The sequence below is a fragment of the Pipistrellus hanaki genome (assembly GCF_964339955.1).
Source record: "Pipistrellus hanaki genome assembly, chromosome: 8".
In the NCBI taxonomy this organism is placed as follows: domain Eukaryota; kingdom Metazoa; phylum Chordata; class Mammalia; order Chiroptera; family Vespertilionidae; genus Pipistrellus; species Pipistrellus hanaki.
The window spans coordinates 24708286-24736150 of NC_140510.1; the positions used below are offsets into that span (position 1 = coordinate 24708286).

The following is a 27865-nucleotide window of genomic DNA, read 5'->3' on the forward strand; positions in this document are numbered from 1 at the left end:
AATATTCTCATTTCTGCAGAGGAAGCACAGGCTTGCCCCTATCATCTGACACACACTTCCCCTGGATAAAAGATAAGGAGCGGTAGCTCAGAGTTTCCTGATTGGAGCAAGCACCACGACTTTTATCTACTTTTATCTATTTAGTGGCCTTGTCTGTCACGGTTATCTCTTTATCAACCTGTTTTTCAAGGAGACATTCCAATGATATAAATATTTTGTCTAATGAAGCAGAGACCCTACAGTAAAGGATATTCATTACAAACTACCCAAAATCACACTTTGCATCCTCCTCGTCTCTTAAGGAAGTAATTTCATACTTGGCAAACAGTGTTCAAACAGAGTAAGGTTGCTCAGGAGTTAATTAGTTCCCTCTTGCATCGGTATCCAGAATATATGTACCATGTTTGGGACCATAAGTCTCTCAACTGGGTTAATTAGCATTTACAGTTAACAAACAGCCTGAACCCTTGTACAGAAAAATAAAAACTTAAACTCCCAAAACTAGGCACATAATATCCAGAATTTTATATAATAGCTGTTCAATTGATGGTGGTAGTATTGTAAAGGAATACGTTGCTTCCCACTATCATTCCACTTGTTCAATGCTACCTCATGTCTCTTGCCCCATGTGGTTATGAAACTTTATTTGCAAGAACTACATTTAAAATAAATTCCTTCACGTTGTTCAGAGTAGATGTCTGCTCGTTGTAATGAGTTACCTCTCCCAGGAGCAACAGGTGATAAAATTTCAGCCATCTGTAGATGAGAATAGTGTGTGAATTAAAAGGACCCTTTTCAAATTCTGAAAACACAGCCTGAAGGCTGCTCTCTATTCCACTAAAGCTTGAAAACTGTGCATGTCTTTTGATGCAACAACACCACTTCTGATAATTAACTCTGGAAATTGTCAAGAATCTTTATTAAAATATTTGCCCATATCTGAAAATCAAAATATCCAACAAAAAAGAATCCCTTGTGATTAAATGACTATGATAAAAAATCATAGTGAAGAATATTGATTGGCATGGGAAATGTTTCATATTGCATGAATGCATGAGATGAATATATATATATATAAACATGATGAAGTGAATAAAGGTGAGATTGTACATGCTCACAGGTATACATAATCTTTGATGGTAGAATTAAGAGTGATTTTGTTTTTCTCTTTGTGCTTCATTTTATTCTTCATGTTATCTTCATTGAATGTCTCAACTTGCAATTAAAAGAAACCATAAATTTTTCTTAACTTTAGGGAAGGAGGCCAAATTGTTTGAAACAAGCCAATTATTGAAGGCTTATTCCCCTCCAGGAGTTTGCAAACAGTTCTCAAATTATTCTAACTGCTATTGCTATCAAGAAATTTATTAAAAAGCTAATCAGCAAGGGTTAAACTAGTGAAGCTATAGCTACTTACAAACATAATAATTTGGTTTCGTAAGCAACTTTGTAAAAACATAAAATAAAATACTCATTAATTTTAAAATGTACTTGAATTATTAAATAATTATAAATAGATCGAGATCTTTATCCATGTACCAGAGGCCCGATGCACAAAAATCATGCAAGAGTAGGCCTTCTTTCCCCCAGCTGCTGGCACTGGAGGATCGGGGGACCGGGCTTCCCTCTGACACTGGAGACCAGGCTTCCCTAGCAGCCTCGGCTTCATCCAGAAGCCTGTACATCCGGTCTAATTAGCATATTACATTTTTGTTATTATAGATAAGAAATCTGGAGTTGTACTTTGACCGAGTGTTTTAGAATCTAAAATACTCTTCTGGTACTTATAGTTTTGAATAGTAACATGGGAAAACCTAGTGCAAAGTAAAAGTTTTAAAGTTCAAGTAAAATGTCAAGGTTAATTTGTCCCTTTAATAATTAGGTATGGCTCTTGAAATAAGAAAAAAATATTTAATTAAAGTGAATAAAATTGAATAGAACTTCCAGTTTCACACTTAATTTCTTAAGTGTCTGTATTAAGAAAGCAGGAAAATGTTATTGCACAATCATCCATATGTGTTACACGTGTTAAAAATAAATAAATAAATAAAGGAAAGAAAGAAAGCAAAGGACTGATTGGATATTCAACTAATAGAAACACAGTCTTGCAATTTTTAAAAAACTGCCTCCTCTTATAGCCACTCAGATTTTCCCTATATTTATATATATGCAATAGGTGAATGAATACTCAATAAATATTAACCCAGTGGCAACTCAGGCTTCGTAATGAAATATTTCTTAAATGGAACCTCCAGATTCTAATACTTTTTACCATTTAAAAACCATGTTTCATTTTCAAGTAATAAAAACTAACTCTATTATTCCTGGTATCATTTTCTAACATAACCATTTCATTTTTAAAATCACCTACACTGAAAAATTCAACTTACAAATCTAGAAAAAACTACCTATTACTAAAAGTATATAGAAAACACAAAAATAGTCATGAAAATGTGAACTATGTAAATGCAAACAATAGAGAATAGCCTATCATTTCATCTATTTTTAAACAATTCACCTATCAATATATAATGTGATGTATTTTAAAATTTGTGTGAAGTTGGTATGAAAAAAAAAAAACTCTAATCTTCGGAAAACACCCTGCAGAATTTTTTAACTTTATTACCACTTCGTTGACTCTGTCCCAGAGCAGATCACTTCCAACATTAGCACTCTGACCTTATGAGAAAGTGACAAAATTTATGGTGAGAAAAAATGAGTTTCTGTGGGTTTCCAAAAAGGAATTCTTATGACACTAAAAGCCATATAATAATATTGATTTGATAACCAACTTTTTTACTGCCATATCACAGACTTAACATTTCTGGAGAAATATCCAAGTGAATTTGCAATAAAATACAATGAAAGAGAAGCTCAAGCTCATGATAAACAACCTATGATCTCTTTGAAAACTTTAAATATACATAAAATGATTTTTAAAATCAGATCTTTAAAGTTTTCCATATCCCAATTTTTTACCAATTTTTACTGACTGACCCTCCTCCCAATGTTGAGCAAAAGTCGGTTATCAGCTCCCACCTTTCTGAAAATTTATTTTCCAAGCCTGTTTCTAGTTTCCTTCTGTTTTAAAGGCAAATATACACTGTACAGAAAATAAGCATTATTTTTCTTGTAAAGTATTCCTCAAAAATCAATTAGAATATTCAAAATATTCCATTCTCACTAATGAAAATAAGTTGCTTGCTGAAATGACACTCTTCCATTTCACTGCCCTAAAAATTAAGCTGGCATGGATAATAAAAGTGTTTTCTTACTGGATATGCTTGGCATTCAAATATTTTTAAAACAAACACTAATCCACAATTAGATTTCACAGTGCAATCTATAAAAAAATAGAATTTGTTTTTATTTTTCTGAGAGCAATATAGTTTGATATTAATGTTAGAAAAGTTATAACAATGACATCGCTTGCATAAACCTATAAACAAACACGCAGATGTATGTTTTTTATCTTTTTTTGGTCTGATTTTGACCATTCATTTAGTAAATATTTCTTGTGCCTACTATGTGCTCATGGTTGTTTCAAGTGCTTGCAAATAAATCAGGCAACAAAACAAACATCCCTGTTACCACAGGAATGTCTTTCTAATTGAACTAAAAAGATAATCATTGAGTAATTAGACATCAGGTGATGGCAGGTGCTATAAAAAACAATAACCGGAGGTAATAGAGAATAAAGGTAGCTGAGAACTGGGATTGGGGAAGGGCGGTATTTTAGATAGGGTTATCAGAGAACACCTAGCTGATGATAGGACTTCTACACAAAAACCAGAGGAAGCGAGGGAGGGGGCAATGCAGATCTAGATCTAAACCTTCCAGGCAGGAGGTAGAGCAAGACCCAGAGATGGAACACAGTTGGCATGTGCAGAGAGTGGGAAGGTCTTTGCAACTGCAGAGTATAAACAAATTTACTTTATTCAACAAGCATCCATTGAATGATTACATTCTAAAAATTATGCTGAGTGTTTTGTGATATTAAGATGACCCACATATAGTTTCTGGCCTCAGGCCTGGATAAAATTACAATAGAGTGATAAATGTTATAAAACATTTGAGCTGGGTCTCAAAGAGCGACCAATAGCGAGTTCGACTTCAGAGAGATGAGTCGGGAGTCAGGAAGGACAGAGAGCCAAAATTTCAACTACAAAGGGGAGCTGAAGAAATGTGCAGAGACTCTTGGCTCACTCAGCAATCAGTCAACTCTCTTCTCTTTTTGCTTTCTTCCAGAATTCAGGCTCACATACTTTATTCCCCAGGTGTTGGGGAGGGAGGGTGGCCCAAAGTCTTCCAAAACGATGTAGGTGGAAAGAAAGCTCAACACTGGAACGTGACCTCCGTTGGGAAAAAAGACACAGCTGCACAACTCTGAACAATTCAGCAGCGCACGAGGCTTTTAGCTGACCAAACCCCGCCTCTGGTGCTAGGCCCTCCTGGCAAGCCCTACTGGTCCCATCTTTCCTCACCATCTTCAACCTGAATGCCATTTCATGTCTTCCATTTTCCCCCTAAAACCTACAAGTATCTTCATGTCGGTCCTCTACTCAAAAGTAGGTTTGTTTCCTCAGGAGAAAGAGAGAATTACTTAAGAAACAAGACCTCTTAGAATTTGGTTCTAAGTTCTTTTTTTTGCCTCAGTTCCCATCACTCTCAGATACATCCCTATTCCACACAACAGACTCCTCGCCATTTTTTCAAACAGTCCATAGGCATCCCCACCTCTAAGCAGCTAGGGCTGTTTGTTCTTCCTGAAATCCTTTCATCTGTACCACCTGTCACATTTCTACATATACTTCAAGATTCCATTCAAATTCCATCTCACCCATGAAGACTTACATCATATGCTCACCCTTCTTCTGACAATCAGAAGTAATTATTCCTACATACCTCAATTAGAGCAGCGGCCTCAATCCCACCTATGCTATCTATACTAATAAAAGCCTAGGTGGCCCTCACACCCTTGTATCATCACAAGATGGCTGCCGCCCCATGTTGTCCCAAGGTGGCGCCCCCCACATCATCACAAGATGGCCACCACAAGATGGCCAGCAGGAGAGGGCATTTGGAGCCAAATAGGCCAGCAGGGGAGGGCAATTGGAGGTAACCAAGCCAGCAGGTGAGAGCACTTAGGGGCCATTGGCCAGCAGGGGAGAGTAGTTGGGGGTCATCGGACTGGCAGGGGAGCAGTTAGGCATCAATCAAGCTGGCAGGGGAGCGATTAGGGGGCAATCAGACTGGTAGGAAGAAATGGTTAGGGGCAATCAGGAAGGCCAGCAAGCGAGTGGTTATGAGCCAGCAGTCCCAGATTGTGAGAGCGATGTCCGACATCCCCTGAGGGGTCTCAAATTGGAGAGGGTGCAGGCTGGGCTGAGGGACACCTAGGTCACCTGAATTCCGTGCACTGGCCCTCTAGTAGTGATAGAATGCATATGTGTATTTTCCCAACCAGATTTCAGTTCTGTGGCAGCAAAGTGTGTGCACAATTCATGTTTCTATCTATTCATAACCAGCAAAGTACTTTGCACGCAACAGGCATTCTGAATTTTCATCAATGGGCTACAGTAAATCCTCACCTTAGGAAGGAGAGGGTAAAATAGGTATTCCTGCATTGAAAATTATAGCAGCATCAAAAAGTGAATGAATTTTCCAGGCATTACCACTGTATTAGTCACCTAAGGTCTAAATCACTGCAGATATCATTCAATGAGAAGATAAAGACAACAAAAAGCAAACTCTGAGTGCTACTGGGCAGCATAAAAAAAAAATAAAGAGGAATAAGGAAAGGCAAAGAATAAAGCTACCTTTATCAGCAAGCATTTCCAAAGGATACTAAGACAGTTCATTTAACAAATATTTACTAAGTGCCAGATGTTACACTGATCGCTGAGAACACAAAGGTGAAAACAGAGAGAAAGGGCTGAATTTTTATATGCAATATTTTTAAGTGCAAAGTGTTGGCCTATAAATTATTGCTTCCTAAAGTATGACCAAAAGAACAGACATAAGGGTCAAAAGGGACTGTCGATACCCGACTCTGAGTCCAAAAGTAGGAAACTTAGCTTGCCTAAATTGAGATTATGTAGGAACTCTCTCCCACGACTGCTTCTGAATGTTAAAAGGGCTTCCTTTATTTTCACTGACTATAAACTGTTCAGATAGAAAATTTGAGTTCCAGATAATTGAATACATTCCCTGCACTGAGATAAGTTCTATCCATGCACAGGTTGTTTTAGTAATTAAGGTACTAGCTACTCTGCCATCATGAATGAAAAGGGAGGAATTTATTAAAATGGTGTCATATAGAGGTGTTGTATGGGGTATAGTGGATAGTTGTTTGCTTTGTCCTCTGGGGTCAAAATTACAGAAACAGCATGGAAATACAACAAAAGGAGTTCAGGTTAGAAACTGGAAGAGTTGTGTGGCACCAATTCACTACCAAGTTACACTCTGACCCATTTCTTCTAAAGATTTTAAAAGAGGTAGGCTGCTTTATTTTAACGCAGTTTAGGGCAAAGCAGGCAGATAAAAAGATGAACTCTTAGGGTTTCTTTCAGAGATGCTTTCTCTTGTACATAACCATATGCATGTGTATTTTTAAAAATATGAAACTGCCATGCTTAGAATTAAAAAAATAATAATATACCCAAAATCCCAAAATGTCATCTAAGATAAAATCTGATTTATTGTGCCCTTACCCATGAGGCTTTCAAGGACATAATAATTCCTTCTTATAAATCAACATCAATAATATAAATTATCAAATGACTGCTTTCCTTGTGAATAAATTCAAATTGCTTATTTTTTTTAAAAAAACTGGAATCTTAATATGTGAGTACTACAATATCCTTGTTTAAACAATTGTCTTCCCATAGAGTTAAAAAGAAATACATTTTTATTAAATCATGGAATAATATACTTTAACAAAAGCATTGGTACTAAGTCATTTTAAGGATTTTCCTTTAACCTTTATAATTGAATATTTTCCACTCAAAGCAACTTTGACATCTTTATATTGATACACCCTTGACAATAACAAACAAGTCTACAAACTTAGTCCATAGCCCCTCACAAATTAAAAATATTACTGTATCCTTTACATGTATAAATGCCAATAATATTAACAAATGTATTTCTTAATATTCATTTATCCATTCATTCATTCAACAAGTATTTATTGAGGACCAAATGTAAGCACTGTGCTAAGTGTAAAGATACAATGATGACATAACTACAGTTCTGTCCTCAGACATCCTATTTAATAAAAGGGTAATATGCAAATAGACTGAGCAACAGAATAACAGAACAACGAATCAAAGCATAATATGCTAATGATATGCTAAGGCTGCTCAAATGTTACTATGACATGTACTGACTACCAGGGGGTAGTCAACTGGTTGACCAGTTGCTATGATGTGAACCGACCACCAGTGGGCAGATGCTTCAACTGGTAGGTTAGCTTGATGCTAGGGTCTGGCCCATCAGGACTGAGCAAGATGGGCTGAACACTCCAGAGGTCCTTCCCCAGCTCAATCGTGCGCCAGTGGGGTCCTTCAGTTTGGCCTGCGCCCTCTTGCAAATCAGGACCCCTTAGGGGATGTCAGAGAGCCAGTTTGAGCCTGATTCCACAGGCCACTCCCCAGATGCAGGGTTCATGGCTGGTGAGTGCTGCTGTAGCAGTGCAAGCCTCTCCAGATCGGGACTGATTGGGTGTGGCACAGTGGGGCTGGGAAGAGGGGGAGCAGTAGGTAGGAGCTGCAGATGGCATTGGAATGCAGGTTTCGGCCCAATCCTTGCAGGCCATCCAGAGTGACCCACTCATGCACAAATTCGTGCACCGGGCCTCTAGTGGAAACATAATATTGTAATACCAAAACATATGCATTGGGCATCAAAAGGAAACCAAGAGCAGTTACTATACAGTGGTGCCTCACACAACGAACTTAATTCGTTCCAGGAGCAAGTTTGTTATGCGAAAAGTTCGTTATGTGAAACGCGTTTTCCCATAACAATACATGTTAAAAAAAATAATTCGTTCTGTAGCATAAAATATGCTAAGATGACATAAAAAAAGATAAATTTTTTGCTATTATTTTTATTTAGATACATCTAAAAACATAATTTTTTTAAAAAAAAAACACACATTTTTTTAATTTTAAGACAGACTAAGTAGAGTCTACCGAATCTTGCACATCTTCATCCATTTTCTGCTTTTTGGCCGATGGTTTCATGAAAAACCTGTCCAAAGTCGTTTGTTTTTCTCTTTTCTCCAACATCTGCCGGAAATAACGGACAAGAGTATCGGAGTAAAGATCGTTGATCCTGTTTGCTTCAGCTGAATCCGGATACAGTGTATTGAGTTTAACTTAAAAGGACGACTGCCGTGATACGTGCGTGATTTAATTCGTAATGAAGAATGATTGCCGCGATACGTGCTTAAGTTAAGCGCAGTGACTAACGACTGCCTGCAGTGCCTGCGCGGAAGGATGCAATACATCGGCAGCGATCGTGGAAGCTCGGGCGAAGCAGTCGTGGAAGCTCGGGTGACTTCGTTGTGTGAAACGAAGTTCGTTGTATGAATCATGAAATGAAGTTCGTTGTGTGCAGTGTTTGCTGTGCGAGGCGTCCTTTATGCGAGGCACCACTGTATAAAGTTCCAAGGTCCAAGCATCTAAGTATGCAAAATAATTGAGGAAGGATGGCAGATACCTTTAGGGTGGCTCACTCAACCCTCATTCCAATTTTCTTTCTCTTCGCCTTCCTCCAAAATAGAGGCTGGAAAGTGAAAGTGGTTTTTATCTCCTTCTAGAGAAAGTGATGTGACACACTTTGGACAATGAGATGTAGGTGGAAGCCTACTGAGCAGGCATCCCTTTAGAAAGAAAAATACAAAGCTCTCCATGAAGGAAGGTTTCTCAACTCCCTTCTTCCTGCTACAATATAAACACAATTTCTACAGGGACAAAAAAAAAAGTAATCTGTGAAATAAGAAGCAAAAGTTATATGCTAAGGATGGTGGAGAAGGATGCTGTTACCTGGATCTCTGAAGGCATCAGTTACTTGTAAACTAACTGCCTCCGGGTTTCTCCTGACATGAAACAATAAAACCCTTACTCATTTAAGTCATAATAGATTTCCTACTCGGAGCCAGAGGCAATTTTACCATTAAAAGAAAGCTACAAAGAAGAGGAGATCTTTGAGTTACACTATCCATGTCTCTTTCTCCTTTGATGTAGGCTGCACTGTAGTCTTTTTTAGCCAGAAGAAATAAAAACAATTTTGAATTTTCATGTCCACAATTATCCTACAATTTTCAGTCATCTAGATGACTTCAATAAACATGTTCCAATTTCTCTGTGGAAACCCATTTCTTGCATAGTCATTACAAGATTTTTTATTTCTTTTCCTAACTGAAACCTTCAATCAGCCAAACCTAAAAAATAACATTTTTTACGTAAATTGGCATAGGTAATTCATATATGTAATATAACATACAAATAAATAGCTTAAGTTAGGGCAAAAAAGGGTAAGAAAACAGAATGGAATGAGGAAAGGAAGAAGGAAATCAGCTTATTTGAAAGTATAAATGTTGTTGTTTTCAGTTTTGTGAGCACTGCTTAAAGCAGCTGTATAATAAAGGAAGAACCATAAGATAACAATATTTTTAATAGAAAGACTCCCCCAACTTGTAATTAGCAATTCTGCTTATGAAAAATTTTCAGAGTTGAAAAATATATAGCAAAAAAATATATAGTGTCCAATCCACCACTGGCATTATTAAATTATTATAATATCCCACCTATCTCCAGTAAACTCCCTAAAGTATTAATTTTTCTTTCTATAAGTTTCTGTTGGACATATTTTGAATGTGTAGGATTCTTTGCATAGATTCTATAGTACAGTGCTGAAAAGATTCATTAATTTCAATCACCATCAACTCCCTACGCCACATCTACTTTTTCTGCCTTTTTTGTTCAAATATATTTCACTGTGGCCATTCAGAGGAAAATTACACATTCCAATAACATTTGAGTTCCTCTCAGTTGCACTTTCAGTGGTTCAGGGTAATGACAGAGTAAAGAAACGTGTTCTTTACCGGCTCGCCTTTTTTTTCTTTTCCATTTTTCATTTGGTAGCATTTCAGCTTCACATCTCTTGTGCCAGAAAAGCAATGGGCAATGTCTACTGCTCACCCTAACAGTGTCTTACTTTGGAGAGAAGGGAGTGAGAGAAGTACTAAGTCCAAATCTCAGTTCTTAAAGAGAATCGCCATGTGGAATAAGCAATTTCTTTGCTTATTTTTCTAAAATAGAATTATAGAACCATAATAAATGGGGGGACAAGGGGGATAGAATTAGAAAATTTTCAACAATCTTTGAGTATGGGTAGGGGCTAAAGGGGTGAAATTATTGAAAGTCCTAGCACTAAATTCACACTGTAACAATTTAAAAAAAAAATCCTACATATTCATAAAATCTGGGGTTTATATATTCTTTGGCATGGTTCATAGGCAGAGGCTTCCTCTGTGAACTAGACAAATGCCACACTCTCTTATCCATGAGACTGACAGAATGGGATAAAGAAGGATAAATGCCCTCATTTTAAAACCAGTATTCAAAGACAACCTACAATAATCTGTAGGAACTCAAAAGAATATTCAGAGAATGACAAGGCTCCTTTGTTGATATCATCTCAACTTCAATTTCATCTGCAGTTATCTCCTTCCCAACACCTATTTCTAGGGCCCTTACAAGCTATGAAGTCCTTTTCCTCAGGCCCGTTTTTATCTGGCTATCTTTTTAGGTGCACTAAAGATTGAGTTTACAATAAACTGAACAGACAGCGTACAGAAAGCTTTTAGAACTATACCATATGGTCCAGGGAAGGGAACAATCTGGACGATCCCCATCTCAGTCTGCACGCCCGTCCACCTCTATCACACATTGTACCGCTGCACTAAAATATTAAGATGAAAACGTAAAAGTGAAAATAGTCTATCTTTAGCACTACCAGGCAACCACACTTGCGAAAATTTACCGATAAACTTAATAAACATTTACTTTAATTTATATTCTGCAACACCAGGCATACAAACCCAGGCCACCATTCACTAAAAACAATATTTCAGCAGGGATGTGTGTGGGTATCCAACTTATGCTTCAGAAATTTGGAAGGGTAAAAAAAAAAAAAAACCAAAATACTTTTACAAGAGGCATATTGGCAGGGGCTGATGTAACAGATGACACATTCTTGGAAATCAAATAAAAGCAATAGGGAAATACCCATTGTTGCCTGGTGAAGGCCTAATCACATGGACACAGCTGGAACCGATGTAGATCATTCATTAATAAAATGGTATTGTAGTAGCCACTTTTTGATGCATTTCTCTTGCTGCTGTAGCCAAATCTCTGAATGTCTTTGTTTAGTGTTAGTAAGACTGTTTTACTGGGAAATATAAGATTTAGGACACTGGGGGGGAAATCTGCTCTCATGCTGAAAAGGAGACTAGCTCAAAAAGCTAAATACCACTTTACCTGGCAATCAACTTACACTATCAGCAGCTTAAAATATGCAGCGTAAACCTGGAAAGGGGGAACTCATCTGGTACTATGGATAAAAAGTGAGCAGTGTGAGATGCCACAGAAAACATATGAAATATTTGTGAAAGTATTCTACAGAATGATAATATAGATGTCAGGCAGGGGAAATTAAAATGTATCAAAAATGGGAGGGGGAAATCAAACAACAGAATTAACACGCATCCTTTCATGCAATACTGTCCATAGAATTTTAACACCAAAGTGTGTACCATATGTTTGAAGGGGGATTACTAATAGTTTTGACTGCAGAAACTTAGAAATCACTATTTGTTATTATGTACCAATATTCGATATCAAACAAGATACTAAAATCGCCTACCCAGGAATGTTTTAAATATGTACTGATATTTAAATAAAATTACATATTAGTTAGAATATCAGTTATAATTATAAACATGATATGTAATGCAACAAAATAAAATCCTAGTTAATAGAATTTAGTTTTAATACAACTTTGCTGTCAGCCCTTAATAAATTTACTTTTTCCATGTTTCTGCAAATATAGTGATTAAGTGACTGTATCACAAATCCTATTGTATAATATCAAACTATAACAATACAATCGCTTTGATATGTGTACAGAATTAAGCAAAATTGTAAATTTGTTACATACAAAAATGAAAAACTCAATAATATTTACCAAAAAACCCTGCTCAAACATTACAGGTCTTCAATATATTTCTACAATGCTTCTGTGTATAATTAGAATAAACAAATAAATAGGACAATCCATGGTGAAACCCCTAAGTCACTGAAAGATATATTCCTGCCACAGAAAAGATAAAGGGCTTCATTGCTAATAAAAATTATACCATTGGAGAAAATGTATTTATAATAAATAGTACTTAATACAAAATAAACATTATCCTACTTATGTGAACATAAAGGATGAAAGAGTTTTTGGTCTGTATTATCTTTAACTACCAATACTAATATTATCAGACCTTGGAACAGAGGTTTCAAGACAGTCATGCACTTAACTGCACCAAGAAAGAAGAAAGAAACAGTTTCACTGGCATTCCTTCCAAAAAAAAAAAAAGTCATAATTCTGAAACTTAAAATGTTGACCTAAAAATTTAATTGATAGAACTTAAAGGAATCTCACCCAGATTCATGTCAGCTGTGCTACAGAAGTCACTGGGGAAGGGGGAAGTGCAGCATTTATTACAGGTGCATCATATACAAAGCAATTTGAGTATTTGTTTGTTTTGTTAAACTACTGAGCCAATATGTTGCTGAATCTGTCTTGAGAATGAGAGAAAATAACAGGTGAGTTTATTTAATGCATACGTCTGATATACCTGTTTTAAAAATCCTTTAATGGTTTTAAAGCATAGAAAATTAAAAATAAATTTCTGGAAAAGTGACTTTAAATTGCATAAGTTTATGTTCATATACTACATAGGTATAGTATTTCCCAGTATATATGGCATATAAAAGTGATTTTACATTAATAATTCTAATATGAAGTACTATTTACTTTCTTTTCAATCACATTTGTTGCACTGCTTAAAAAAAATACATGAATTTTTCCTCCCAAAATCACTGACAAATTTTAAAAATATAAGTCAGTCACAATATCAATCTCCTCCTAAGAAAACATATTCTGCCTATTTAATTATTCTTATTTTGATTGCAAAACACCAGTTTTTAAAATAGATCACTTGAAAATAAATCATTTATTTTTGCTTAATACAACAGAAAGCATTTACATTTTGAGGAACATTCTATGAAGTTTCATAGAATGCTTACTCATAGTGAAAATTTAGTTTCCTGCTCAAATCATCACCTAAAATCATATTCTACATTTCCACACACCTTGTCATAGCAGGTCACTAGCTATCATTTAGAGAGTATTGGGAAAGCTGAAAATATTTCTGTGTTTTATCTTGCATTTGGATTTTTTTAAAAATGTCATGTCTATTCTTATATTTAATTGAAGTTTATCTGGTTATCTAGCAATAGTTATCAGACATTCCATAGGTGAGTATTCAATTCGTAAAAGATATAAACTACCTTGAATTTTAGAGAAAAATAGAAAACAGTGCATACTGTCTGGTCTCAAGAAGAGATAGGTTGGCATTAAAATCCATACAATATAAGGAATGGTCATTCAGGAGTTTCTGTTCAAATATTAAGCTGTGAAGCAAGATATGATTCCACTTAAGCAAAAGTACTATGTCAGAATGGCCAAAGTTAGAAGGGTTTGCTGAAAAGTGTGGCAAAAAAAAAAAAAAAAAAAAAAAAAATGCAAGTGGGAAAGAAACCTCTCAGAGAGCTGGAAAAGGCAAACCTAGCCCAAGCTTCTGTAGGGAACAGTGCCGCTCACTGAGTGTGGAAGTTGGGAGGAGAATGATGTTTCTATTGTGCTCATGATGGTGGTCTTTGTGAAGAAAGAGGAAGGCCAGGGGGAAGAAATGGTGCCAGTAGGAGGAAGGAAGGCGGCATGCCTGCCTCTGGTGATGCTGGAAGGGAGACCTGTGCCGAATGAAAACCACCGCCAGAACCGAGCTACACAAAACGCGTTGGCTGCCATCCTAGAACAGGGCCCGGCTGGCTGTTATTCCTGCGCTAGCCTCCCTCCATCGAGGCAGTGTGGGATTGTCACTTTGATGCACGTAGAGAACAAAGAATCATATAGTAGGGGGGACTTTTTGCCCCTGTAAAGTTAGGTTAGCATTTTGCTTTCTTTGACAGTTCTTGAAAAGACCCAAGAAACAAAAGTGATGCTGAAGAATGGATCAATAGCCTAAAGAAATTAGTGTGAGTACAATATTGTCAACAGTTTAAAAGCCATGTGAGAGATTAACATTTGAACAAATCAGTCTTAAAAGGAGTCCAAGTCATATACGTACAGGTTTAAGAGGCTAGAAACCAAGAAATGCATGATTCATAATCATATAATCTTACTTAAATTCTAACATTATAAAATCTGCCCCTCCTGTAAAAAAAAAAAAAAAAAAAAAAAAGTATTATAATTTTAGGTCGCTATTCAGAGACAACTATGTTAGCTGCTAATTCTGACCCCTGATTTCTCCAAAATGAAATAATCTGTTTAAAAGATTATAACATTAGAATCTGAATATTTTGTGCCTTTACAAGGAAAGAGGTGATAAATGATCAAAAATGTTTAAAGGATTAAACCACAGATCATCTACAAAGTTGCCATAGACACAAACAGGAAAACCGTCTCTTGTCTCCTATTCAATTCTGTACTAGAGTCAAAGCTAAGACAAATGAGAAAGCCAAGCGTGTGCTCTTACAAATTTCAACTAAATATACTCCCTGAATCTGGTGACTAAAACAGCAATAAGCCATTAGCTCCTAAAGGGATGACCTCTTTCTCTCTATTGTGCAAGATAAGTAGAGGAGGAAGTCCATTTTCTACCAACCAAATGAAAAGAAAGAATGAACTGTGACCAGCCCAGACCCCATGCTGGCATATTTCACACTCAGCTCAGCATCATCTAGAAGCAGGATGCTTCTCTCTCTGCCAGTCAGGGGGGGAAAGTGGTGAAACTAATACAGCGTTAATGAAAAGCACCAAAGGCCTACGAGTCTCTTCCTTCTGCATGTCTCCACTGAATATGCTGATAAAAGAAACAGCAAGAACTACCCCACTTGCCTCAGAAGTTCCACATGGAGGCAGGGAGCATTTACCACCTGAGCTTACCTAATTTCTGGCAAAATGGTCCCCTACCCAGATTCTAAATAGCAAGTCACATCCACGTTGGGAAAGGCAATAGGGGAAGGAGAGCCTGAGGAAGAAACCAAGAGAGACTAGTGGCCAAAATTCAAATAATGTGCGTACTTCTGTTATTATGCAAATTAGTGCCCCTGCACAACACTTTGGGAGGACAAAATGTGTGGTAAAGGTACAATGACTTACTCTGGGTGGCAAGGGTAAGTCTAACATATAATCAAAGAATACATGAATTTGCTCCTCACTGTTCTCCTTTTACAGTTCCTTTCTTTCCTCTAGCATACACTGCTGATGCTATGACCACGTGGGACACTGGTAGTTGTAGGCGAGGCATTCATGGATTGCCAAAGTGGTCCAGAGAATGATGTCTGGTTGGCGTTAGTTCAACAAGGAATATGAGGCAAAACTAGAGAGCAAAAAGCATGAAAGGTATAGAAGCTAGCCCATAGCCTGATTTTTTTTTTCTGTTTATTAACGATGCAGATTGAAATGGGGGGAAATCTACAAAAAGGAGCCAAGTGACTGAATTACAAAGAAAGATGAAAGGAGTTAAATGTGTGTAACTTGGCTGACAACCAAGGAACAATATGAGAGCTGTCCACAACTCTCCAAAGTATAGACATAAAAAAAGAAGAGCCGGGAATTTTTATCTACAATGGAAGTGTGAATATATGAAATAATAATGAGATCAAGTAAAAATAAAAAAGTCTGATTTCAAGCAGCACAGGAAGTAATGTGATAAAACTTAAGAAAAGCTGCTTCCTTCTCTTTAGAAATGTTTACCATCTTCCTGACCTGCACGGAAATGAGGGGTGGGTGAGGGGGAATAACCACAGACTGCCAGAGGCCTGGACTGATGGAGAAATGAAAATGAAGTACCATTTGCTTACCTAATGATCCAGATATACTGGTGTCTTTCTTTATATATGTCCAGTCTGGCTAGGGCAGAGGTACCTGTGAGATCACCCTGGGCATAGGTAAGTTGTTATCTTCCCAATAAACCCAGCCTGAATTCTGAGGCCTGACCTGCACAAGCTCACAGGAGTGATCCAGAAGCCTGAGTCCTGGGTATTCCAAGATGGGACAAGAACCTCCAAAAACAGAAATGTTCTGAGTCTTAACCAATAAGAGCTTTTGTCAGTCTGTCAAGGATTTCCCAAATCAATGACAATGTAAAAAATAAAATAATTCAGAGTAGAGTTTCTAAACCGTGGTAAATGGATGGCCTATATGCTCCTGAAAGATATGTGTAAAGTCTATGGGTTTATGAAAATGGATATCTCTCTGAGGAGGTCAAGAGTTTTTCAGATTTGCAAAATGTCCATAATCCAAAGTACTATCAAGAACCTTTGCTGAGGATAGCCTGAAATCTCAGAGGCAGGCTGAAATGCATATGGATAATTAGTCCAAGATTGGAGTTTGCACTCTAACAAGGAAAGGAAAAAAGGAGAATTGTGGGGGGTTTTTTTTCTCTCTCAAGTCACCCTCACATTTAGTCCTGGAATCAAGACTTATAAGGTTCCCTAAATCTCAAAATTATAAAGTCAAAAATACTAAATTTTATCTTATAAAAATCAAATTTAATCACAAGTATATCACAGAAATACAAATAGCTAACATTTGATATGTGCTATGCAACTATATAACATAACTTAATCATTTCATCTCTGAAGTAGATAATATTGTTACTTCCCACTTAATAAAGTTCAGAAACCTAAGGCACAAAGAAGTTATGTAACTTGCCCAAAGTCACCTGCTTAGGTCTCACACCCAGGCAACCTAGCACTAGATCCCATACTCTCAATCTCTGCCATTTACTGACTCAATAAAAGCAAAATGTTAAAGAACAAAACAGCCTTAGATGGTTCCCAGTATTCTTGAGCTTATACTCTCAATTAAGATCAGAAAACATCACATTACCTAAAACCAAGTATGAATACAAATATGAGCTTACAGAAAATGGAAATTTAGAAGTGAAAGTGGGTAGAGCACAGGTTGAAATAAGGAAAGAAAACACAAAGGAATGTGCTCTGAGCCCAGCAGGTCCCAATGAGAATTCCTCAAGAGCAAGCAAACACTGCTGTGTAAGCATGAAAACTACATGGACCTCAGAAACATGGTGCACAGAGGCCACAGGGGGCAAGTCAGGCCTGATTCAGAACCAGAGAGCCTTCGGGAGTCTTGCAGGTGATTCAGCTCCACAAAGTAGCAGGGGATGTCAGTTCTTGAATTAACTGTAATGTTTCAAAAAAATTACAGAAATATCTGAATAAGGCTGTGTGTGTGTGTGTGTGTGTGTATTAATGTATTTGGCATTTTTTTAAAAAACTCAAATACAATCTCACAAGGTAAATATATAAATAAATACATGAGTAAAAAAGAAATATCTCAGTTTCATGTTTACATATATCTAGAAAGAAACACACAAAAAGGATGACACTGGTTACATGTATATTTAAAAAGTGAGTATTGAGGGACTAGGATATATATATACGAGAACGATTTCAAAGCCCTTGAACTTTTTTAAACGTGAACCAAGTGAACAAAGCAACTAGTCAAAATTTTTTAAAAATCTAAAGTGCAAAAATAAAGTGATGCTGAATAAGAAAAGGTATATAAATATATTTATTCACACATATATACCTGCATAGAGGGAGTGGAGTCCTTGATAGTAAGGAGGTTAGGGACTTCCACCTCCATCCTTGCCCTCTGCAGCCCACTGTCCACCACCAGAGATACACAACAGACACGCACACACACAGGCCATTTCTATTGCTGTTTGAATATTCTCTAAGAGTCTATGTGCTTAAAAACATCCCAAAAAAGACAGACAGAAGCACCTTAAAAAAAAAAAAGTAAAGAGGATTCTAAAAGCTATTAACATGGAAATATATTTCATAATTGTTAAGTTATTGAAGGAAAAAAACTGTTTGGAAGTCAGAGATTCCAAAAGATCAGCGATATTAAGCTCCCACAAAGCTAGAAGTCTATTACATTATTTGCAAACCAGGTTACCTATAGTCTCCAACCTAAGAAAGCAACCTTGAATGCTTTTCTTTTAAACAAGAGGATATTCTAGGACATCTCCCACCTCATTGGCCAGAAGTGATGGTGCTGACAGAACAGGGGAGTGACCCACTTCCTCCTCTTGGAAGAGTCTTCCCTCCCAAAGCTGTGGCGTTCTCAGAGGCTGACCTTCCAGAATGAGCCATGCTGCTCTGCTCAGTAACAGAGTAAGCCCTTTCCTTTAAACTCCTCACAAGTCAGAACTGTTCCCAGAGTATGGTTTATTCGCACTCATTTTCTTTGTATTGCCACCATTCATTGACTTCATTTTTAATGTAGTGGTATTTTTAGCCAAATGAAATGAAATTGAGTCAGTTTTTTCTCATCTGTCTCAGCTCTACTCTTCTTCTTCTGGGACTCAACTCATGTGATCCTTTAACAACTATCTCTTTCACACCAAACTGGATATCTCCCTAAAGCTTACCAATCTAGCCTCCAGGCATATTTCTTAAATAAAAGCAGTAGATCTTTGTAAATCTGAAATTTGCATACTAAAGGAACAAATCAACTATCAAAAGGCCTAGAAGTATAGAATAGTGGCTCACCTCTAAGCAGAGTTTAAAATTCATTTTAATTTATTAATTTTTTTTAAGGAAATAGCTATTGCCTTTTTCCCTTTGCAAAATACTGTGTTTAATGGCCCAGTTAAATTAGAGGTGATAGTGTGAAGCAAGTGTTTTAAATTGGTAAATTCTAAACCTTTTAATAAAAGAACATCAGTCAGAAGTTTTAATAAGACTCAGCAGGACAGAGAAGAATTAACAGTCTGTAGGTATCAAAAGGGGGTGATAGGCAATGATAACCTTAATCATTTGCGAAGGGATTTATAATTTCACTGCTTAAAGGTTAATGAAATTATGTGGTATTTTGCCCACTCTTATCCAGCAAAATGATTTCCATGCCTTAGTCTGAATGTAGTATTTATCAACTGAATCATATAATGGAAAAAAATAACTCTTTTTACCAATAAGTCCATTGTATTTTCACTCATGTACCCCTGGGTGCACACTATCATTATCTGTTCTAACCAATAACTGGTGCCCTAGACACACACACATGGTTCCCAACAGCATCTCAGAAAAGAGAACAAACTACAATCAGAACTCTAAAAGCACTGGAAGTTGCTAAAATGTTTGCTTTAAAAAAAAAAAAAATTAGATACATATATTTGTCTACTCTATACTTCAAGTCACCTATTGCTAAATAGTTGCTTCTGCCAACTACTAACATAAAATCCTCCCAAGCAATTGAAGGTATTCAAGACATTACTTGAAAAGGAATGGAGAAATGCTAACAATAAACACAAATAATTATAAAGGTAAAATGATAAAATAGTTCAAGACTACAACAATTGTTTTGTCCCATCACAGGGCAAAACCACACACCCCTGTGGCCTTTCTTCACTGAGCTCCCAGGAGGTTTTCAAGGCCATCGGGATGTGTGGTTTTGTCCTGTGGTGGGACAAAACAATTGTTGTAGCCTTGAAGTATTTTATCTCACAAGTATCCCATTGGGTATTTCTTTTGGGGTACACTTTGCTGGTACCCCACTCTAATGGGGGGAAATTAAATTAATTAAATATATATATATAAAACTGGGTCACCAACCTTCCCTCCACAATGTACTGGCTATATGACTTCTGTTCAGCTCTCTAAACCTCACTTTCCTTACAAGCAAAATACTCGAGTTAGCTAAGCTTTGTTACACATGTATTATGTATCAGAGAATGCGGTAATAAGGACTTTACATACATTATGTAATTTAATAAGTAGTTTACCAAACAGGTATTAGTATCATTTACACCCAAAAATTATGGAACTTACCCGAGATTAAAAAGCCAGTACTCAGAATCAGAATTTAAACTCAAGTTTTCAAATTCCAAAATCAATGCTCTTTTCCTATTCCACAAAATATGATTCCTGGTCTACCCTCCCTCTCTCCTTCTATACCTCACTCCTCCCTTCCTCCCTCTTCTCCGCTCTCCCTTCCTTCTTTCTTTACTTCCTTCCTCTTTTCTCCAGACTTGCCTCCCTTTCCTTCCCTCCTATCTATATCTGTCTTTCTCACTTTCTTTGAAAGAAAGCTTACCTTCCTCTTATAGAGCTAGAGATTAACTAGAATATACAATTTTCCTGCGTGACTACAAGGTACATAGCATTCCGCCATACATCAGAAAGAAAAGAATTAATTTTTTTAAATTTAAAAATAAAGTAATGAAGCTAGATGGAGACACACATTTTGCAAAACATAGGGACAAATATGATTTAGTTCTAAACTGATGAGTCAAAAACAAAAGTAACTCAAAAGTTCATGAAATTGGAGCTTAGAGACCAAGGCATGATGCCAGAAGGAAGTATGGCTTATCCTGAAATGGGGTGAAAAGTGTGCCCTGCACCAGGGAGAAACAGGGTTAGAGAAAATGTGGGAAACAAACCTAAGTAAGCTAAATGGGTCCAGATCCTGATTTAGAGTAAGAAGAATTTAACTTTACTATAGTAAAAATGTGTTTTTTCACAAAATATTTTTGATGCACTAATAGTAAAAAGGTAAAGTTAAAATCAAATCATAGTCATTTATTCTTTTTTATTGATTTTTAGAGAGAAGAAGGGAGATAAAGGGAGAGAGAGATCTATTTTTCCACCAATTTATGCATTCATTGATTGATTTTTGTATGTGCCCTGACCAGGTATCAAACTTGCAACCTTGGTGTATCTGGAAGATGCTTTAATCAATTGAACTACCTGGTCAGTGCTCTTAGGTACTTATTCTTTGGGAAAAAATAATCAATCTAGGATTAGGGGGAGTGGGGGCAGGAGAAAAGGTCATTTCTATTACTAGAAGTGTTATGATCTATTCTTTACTAGTGTTCCATGGGTACTCACATGCATTGCACAGTATTATCAATCATTTACTAATCCAACCAACACTGATCACATTGAGTTAGGCACCGAGGATAAAAAGATAAAGAACATACTGAACATGAGCATTTATGTGAGAAGCAGACTGCCAAATGTTTTGTGCAGCATGTAAAGAAGTTATTAGGAATTCAGAAGGCCACTATAGACAGATCAATTCTTAGGAATGACTTGTGAAATTCCTGAAAGTTAATGAGGCATAAGCTAGGCAAATTGTTCCACGTATAACATTCGAGTACTTTGTTGATACTACCTACTATCACTACCATTATCACTATCTTCAGCTCACAAGTGGAGCAATCCAGCTCCATCCACATTCAGATGTACAACTAAGAAAGACAAGCAAACATAAAATCTAGAGGTAAGCTTTTTAACATTCATATTATTCTTTCATTTTTTGCTGAAGGACTAATGAATAACTGCTCAGAAACTCACTGGAAGATTATCCTATACATGCATTAAAGAAGGAAAATGTGAGGCACAATGGACTGACTGAATTCACTAGCACCTCAAGTTGCCAGCTGTCAATGAGAGTCCAATGCGGAATATCTTCTTTAGTTGTGTTATAATCTGACAACTCCACAATGCCCATTTGTTTCTAAGAATCAGTTGAAGAAGTATGTATATCCGCCATATCATGTTTAAATGATGAGATGCTAGGGTTGTTGTGTTTTTGTTTTGTTTTTTCTCAGAATAAATGTGAACTGAATTTTCAATATTAAAAATTATAGCATTTTTCAAACTGAAGAGATTTAAGAATCAGTAATATATCTTTTGCAAGGCTGTCTATTAATGACTGATACAAATATAATAAAAGAACTAAATCTCAGAGTTTAAAACTACTTGCAAGGTCACCTGGTAAAACACTAGCTTCTATCCACGGAGTATCTAGGACACATACAGGGTTTAAACTAAAACACGGACATAAAAGACCTCTAAGTACTTGTGTAATAAATGTCTTTGGTCCCAATATATCCACTTCATATCCACTACTATATTTTACTAAACTTTATCTCAACCTTTAATAATATAAACTGTATATGACAATATGGCAGGACTAAAGGTTGATGATTATGAGTAGTTCAATTTCAATACAAAGTAGCTGGTATAAAATCACCTTTTAAAATATTCAAACCGTGCCATCCAGATATCCACACGCACTGGGATCTATATACATTAAAGAACGTGCTTAAATGTACTGAAGCTATACCTGCTGTCAAAAAACAAAAAAGTTGTGAAGGTTGATCAAACACAACGTTGCCTTGAGTGTCATGTTCCTGTTTCCCACTAACGCTGTCCTAAAAGTTAACAGCCAATGTAATCCAAAGGTTTCTCTTTATTTCTATATTTAAATCATCACAGGTTTGATCAAGCATGCAAATCCCGATGGGCTCAGGGTTCCCGTCAAAATGTCTTACAGGAACATTAAAAATTGAATGGGCGTAAACAACTCCGACAGAGCGCGGCTCATGACAGCATTGCTGTGATCTTTGTGTTTCATGTGCAGCAGCACTGGGGAAGCTTGCAAGGGAATGTGAGCAACTAATTACTGCCTTTTGCTGGAGGGCAGGTGTGCTGATCTCTACAGGTGTCTCAGCAGCAGCGCTCTGCCCACTGCATCGCCTCTTGAAGACATTCAGGGTAAGGGCATGCTGAAGCCTCTCACAACATCTGATAGAATACCAGACAGTTGAATGTTCAGGAAGAAACATGGTGTGACTTCTTAAAATTCCCACTTAGGAGAAATAGCAGCTGGAAAGGCTTTAAATGGTGTTTTGAAAGAACAAGATAAGACAGTATAAAAAGTGATATAAAATCGTATCTATCAATCACACACATTAACCAAGGATACTAGTGTCGTCTGCAGGAGTACAGAAAGTTTTTCAAAGAAAATACTGTTACTTTCTAAACAAGAAATAAAAAATACATTTTTAATTAAATAATAATCTTATGACAGTCCATCCTTTTTCATTCATGAAAGACTGTGGCTAGGGCTGGGTATACAATTGTAGAAGGTCCAGAAATTTTTTGAGAAACGATCCACGGTAGGAAATTAGCAAACAAAATAGTGATCTGATGACAGGGGAGGTATATAGTCCATTTACATATGGTGCCATTGCAGGATTCAAAGTCTTTATATCTTTCCCATAATACTTGGAAAGAAGTATGCTTAATAATGAAGAGACACACAATCCAGAGGTAAATATCCCCCGTGTCACCTCTTGCTACCTGCATGATCTTGGGCCAGAAATTTAACCTGTGCTTTAATTTCCTCATCTGATGATAAACAAGACCCACCTCATCAAGGGTGTTTTACAATACTTGGGCCAGGGCAAGCATATAGTAAGTGCTCAATAAATTGTAATTAACATTATGAAATTTCTAAAATTTTCCAAAAGACTTTAGACTTTACAGTAGTCTCTTGTTCTGATACAGCACAAGCCAATCAAAAAGTATCTTGAAAAGTTAATATTCAACAGCGGTATGTTACTCAGAAATTTGTAATATGAAGCACATTTTAAAATAAAAATATATTGCCTAGCTTTTGAACGATCAATCAAAACCACACAAAAATTTAACTAATTCTTGACTTTTTCTAAATAATCTTAATGAAAATATTTTATTTTTAATACTACAGTTTTGTGGAGCAACTAGTTTGCTTCATAACAGTGAAGTAGGAGAGTTCTAATAATATTTCAAACTTCATCTACTTGGGAAAGAATATCTTTCTGGCAATATCAAGGTTAACATTCTTAGGGTATCTATTTGCTCAGAATAAAGAAATGCCTATAAATGATAATAAAAGAATGTTATTAATTATTTTTAATCAAAATTCCCTATTTTAGTGTTTTTCTTTAAACAAATGGAATTAAGATATTTCAGATCATCATTAATATGAGCCATCAGTCATGGAACCAAAACATCACTAATCTTTAAAAAATTGTTTCAGACTATTCTCAAATGAGCCAAATGGGGGGAAGGGGAAATTAGAACAAAATGTAAACACAATATATTAAAATAAGAGTATTTTCAAAGTTAAGAACGATCAGACCCACAGGGATGATGAGAATACAATTATTTGAAAGTAATATCCCTCCCACTCTCAGCAGACTATTACATCTGAGGCTTATTTCTTCAAATGTGGATGCTGTGATAACATTCTCTTCCCTCTTCCTTTAATTCCTTCTTCCTCCTGCCCATCCTCCAGGCTTCAATGCCATCCCAACCAACAGAAATGTTAAGAACTGATCTGTTCTGCTTTAATACAGACATAATTGTATCACTCCCACATGAGAAGATCTATTCTAAAGGGGTGGGGGTGACAGGCACATAGATAATTAAAGAGGCGTGTGTGCGCACGTGAACGCATGTGTGAATACATGGATGTGTATGCAACACACAAAGTACTAAGAGAGAGTAAGCCGGAGTTCAATCATTTTACCTAACATAAGTCAAGGAAGGCTTCTGGTGACAGCTGGATGAAAAAGTGCCTACAAAACAGATTCAAAGCTCCAGGCCAGAAGCATCCATTACAGAGCCTCAATCTGCTATGTTCCAGCTGCATCCCACACTCTCCTCACATGGACATGATGTCCTCATTCTCTAAGCACGGTGGACACTGCTACCAGCAGGTCTCTGCCCGAGCCTCTCCCTTGAATCCCTTTTTCATCTTCCCCACCTTGAAAGTTTTAAAAATATGATACCCTTATACTCTCAAATCAATGGCATCCAAACCACCATGAATATTAGAAACTGAGTCAAAAGACTTTAGACTTTACAACTGTGAGCAGAAAGACAATGTTAATTCAAAAATTCTGAAAGAAAGGGATTTTTAATTTAAAATTTAATTATTCAGGCAACATATCAATCAAGTTAGAAAACTGAGTAAATATATTTTTTTCCCACATACCCTTTCTTAGGAAAGGTTGAGCATCAACCTACAAACCAGGAGGCCATGTTTGATTCCTGGTCAGGGTACATACTCAGGTTGCAGGCTTGATCCCCAGTTGGGGATGTGCATGAGGCAGCCAATCAATGACTCTCTATCATCATTGATATTTCTCTCTCCCTCTCCCTTCCGCCCTCTCTCTCTCTCTCTCTCTCTCTCTCTCTCTCTCTCTATATATATATATATATATATATATATATATATATATATATATATATATATATATTTATTATTAAGCAGCACAAATTCCAAAAACAGAACTTTTCTGGGAAAAAGGCAGAAAACTCCACTCATTATAACATGCAAAGAATTCCTAACTCTTTCTTATATAAAGGAACCCAAGTTCAGTCCACTTAATTGAAAGTCATAAAAGCATTCAAAGAGCTCATCTTGGTGGAGCTATTTTCTCTATGATATCAACCACTATTTTTCAGCATGCATTTAAAATAGACTATGTGTGAGTAAGAGGAGTCACAAAGAATAGAAAGGTATGAAGAGCTATTTTATCCACCCTCACTATTCCATCCCCAGAGCAGGAGGGCATAAGGACAAGGCAAATAGTCTTCACAGGGAAAGGTTGAATTGTCTTTTGAGTGATTATAAAATAAGGAAGAAATTAAATTCTAATGGGATTGGATCTGTAGACTTTTATTTCTCAAATTGTTTATCAATTTTTAAAAGCAAACAAGAAGATAATAGTTTAACTATAACTAAACTATTTTTTATAGTTTAACTATAAAAGGATAAAGGATAATTTGTTTTGCAACATAATGCGTCATGAGTTGATCTATATAATAAGTTCCATAAGATACTGATTTACGTTATTACAGAGAGGAGACAAGGCAGGAAATCTTAAAACCAAAAACGGTGCATGATTCCAACTGAACTTTATTTGAGCATCTCAAAAATTTTACTACAATAACACATATTGTTTACTTTACAAAATATTAATTTGCCATTCATTTTTCATACCGTATCTTCTGCATTTAGCAAAACACACTACTAAGAATTCTAGAAAATACAAACCAATTAACAATACAGAAAGCAGATCATCAAGTGCCTGAGACCTGGGATGCGGGGGAGGGAAAGGGAAGGAGGGGGTTGATCTCAAGAGGGCACAAGGGAACTTTCAGTGATGACAGAAATGCTCAGAATCATAGTAGTGGTTGTAGTTACACAAGTGTATGCTTTTGTCAAAGTTCCACATTGTTCACTAAAATGGGTATAATTTATTATAAGTAAATTATACCTGAATAAAATTGAAATAATAATATGCTCATAACGGTCATAGCTGATAATCATTCCAATTACCTAAAGATTTTTTCTTCTTTATTGATTTTAGAGAGAAAGAAAAGGAGAAATATCTATCTGAGAGAAAATCATCGATAGGCTGCCTTCTATATATTCCCTGTATGAGGATCAAACCTGCAAACGAGGTATGTGCCCTAACCATGAATCAAACCAGTGACCCTTCAGGGTTGACAACCAACTGAGCCACACCAGCCAGGGCTTACCTGAAGACTTTTATTGCAAATTTATTGTGTTTCTCACACAAAAAGTTTAAAGATACCATGAGTAGAAACCAGCAAAGTGCTAGCAATAGTTTACAGATTTTAGTCATAATAACTCTTCTATGGGTTCAATGCACTGCCATCTACACTGTACTTACTACCACATATTACTTTATATTACTGGTTAATTTTTTTTTTTTCCTCCTGAATTAGGCTTTAGGCCAAAAAAAAATGTGCCATGTATTTATAAGCTTCCAAAATCTAGCTCAATTCACTTCGGAAACTAAAGTGCTTTTATATATATTGATTTCCACCATAAAATATTTCAAACAAGTAATTATGTCTTAAAACTAAACAAATAGTTTTTTTAATCCTATCTAATAAAAGGGTAATATGCAAATTAACCATCACTCTGTCACAAAGATGGTGGTGCCCATAGCCACAAGATGGCAGCGCCCAGTTCTCTCAGCCTGCCAGAGTCCCCCAGTCCCAGGGAGTGTGGTGGCAGAGTGAGCCACCTGGCGGAATGCTTGCTTCATTGCCGTGGCCTCTGGACAGCAGGCACAGTCACGGAGCAGCCGGAGTGTGTGTGTGTGTGTGGCGGGTGTGTGTGTGTGTGTGTGTGTGTGTGTAGAGAATGCTTGCCTTGTTGCCCTGTCAAGGAGGCAAGCATTCCACCCCGGGCTTCAAATGGGCCTCTAGGCCACGGAGAGCCTCTAGGCAGTGGGCACTGAGCAGCCAGGCCCGCAGAGTTCTACTGGTGCACAGATTCGTGCACAGGGCTGCTAGTATGTAGTAATAGCTAGAATGATTTCTCATCCTGGAAAATGTTACGTTAGAAGATTAATGGAGACTTTTCACAGTCATATTTAAATAATTATTTCACATTTGAAAAAGTGAAATTCTTTCAAAGGTATTAAATAATCAATATCAACTTATAAAAAAGCAACTGTATAAAAGTCTCATTTTTTTAAAGTGGAAATATTACAATTTTATTTCTTTCCATAGTGACAGTGACCATTATATACCAAATTCATTAAAATGATTACCAATAATGTATCTATTTCTAAAAATAACGACATATTATACACTTAATAGAAATTGGT

The 27865-nt window shown here is 36.5% G+C and overlaps 1 protein-coding gene across 3 annotated transcripts in view; it reads right to left on the reverse strand.

Annotated features, from left to right (window-relative positions):
- The window catches only part of GTDC1 (glycosyltransferase like domain containing 1), a 348217-nt gene that overhangs the window by 253931 nt on the left and 66421 nt on the right, over positions 1 to 27865 (reverse strand). Inside the window, exon 1 of one of the 3 annotated variants that reach the window (XM_084891915.1) lies at positions 16209 to 16230. The exons of the other annotated variants lie outside the window; for them this stretch is intronic. The gene's annotated coding sequence lies outside the window, so the exon portion shown is untranslated. Of the gene's footprint in view, positions 1 to 16208; positions 16231 to 27865 lie in introns of those variants that run through there. 3 annotated transcript variants of the gene reach the window in all.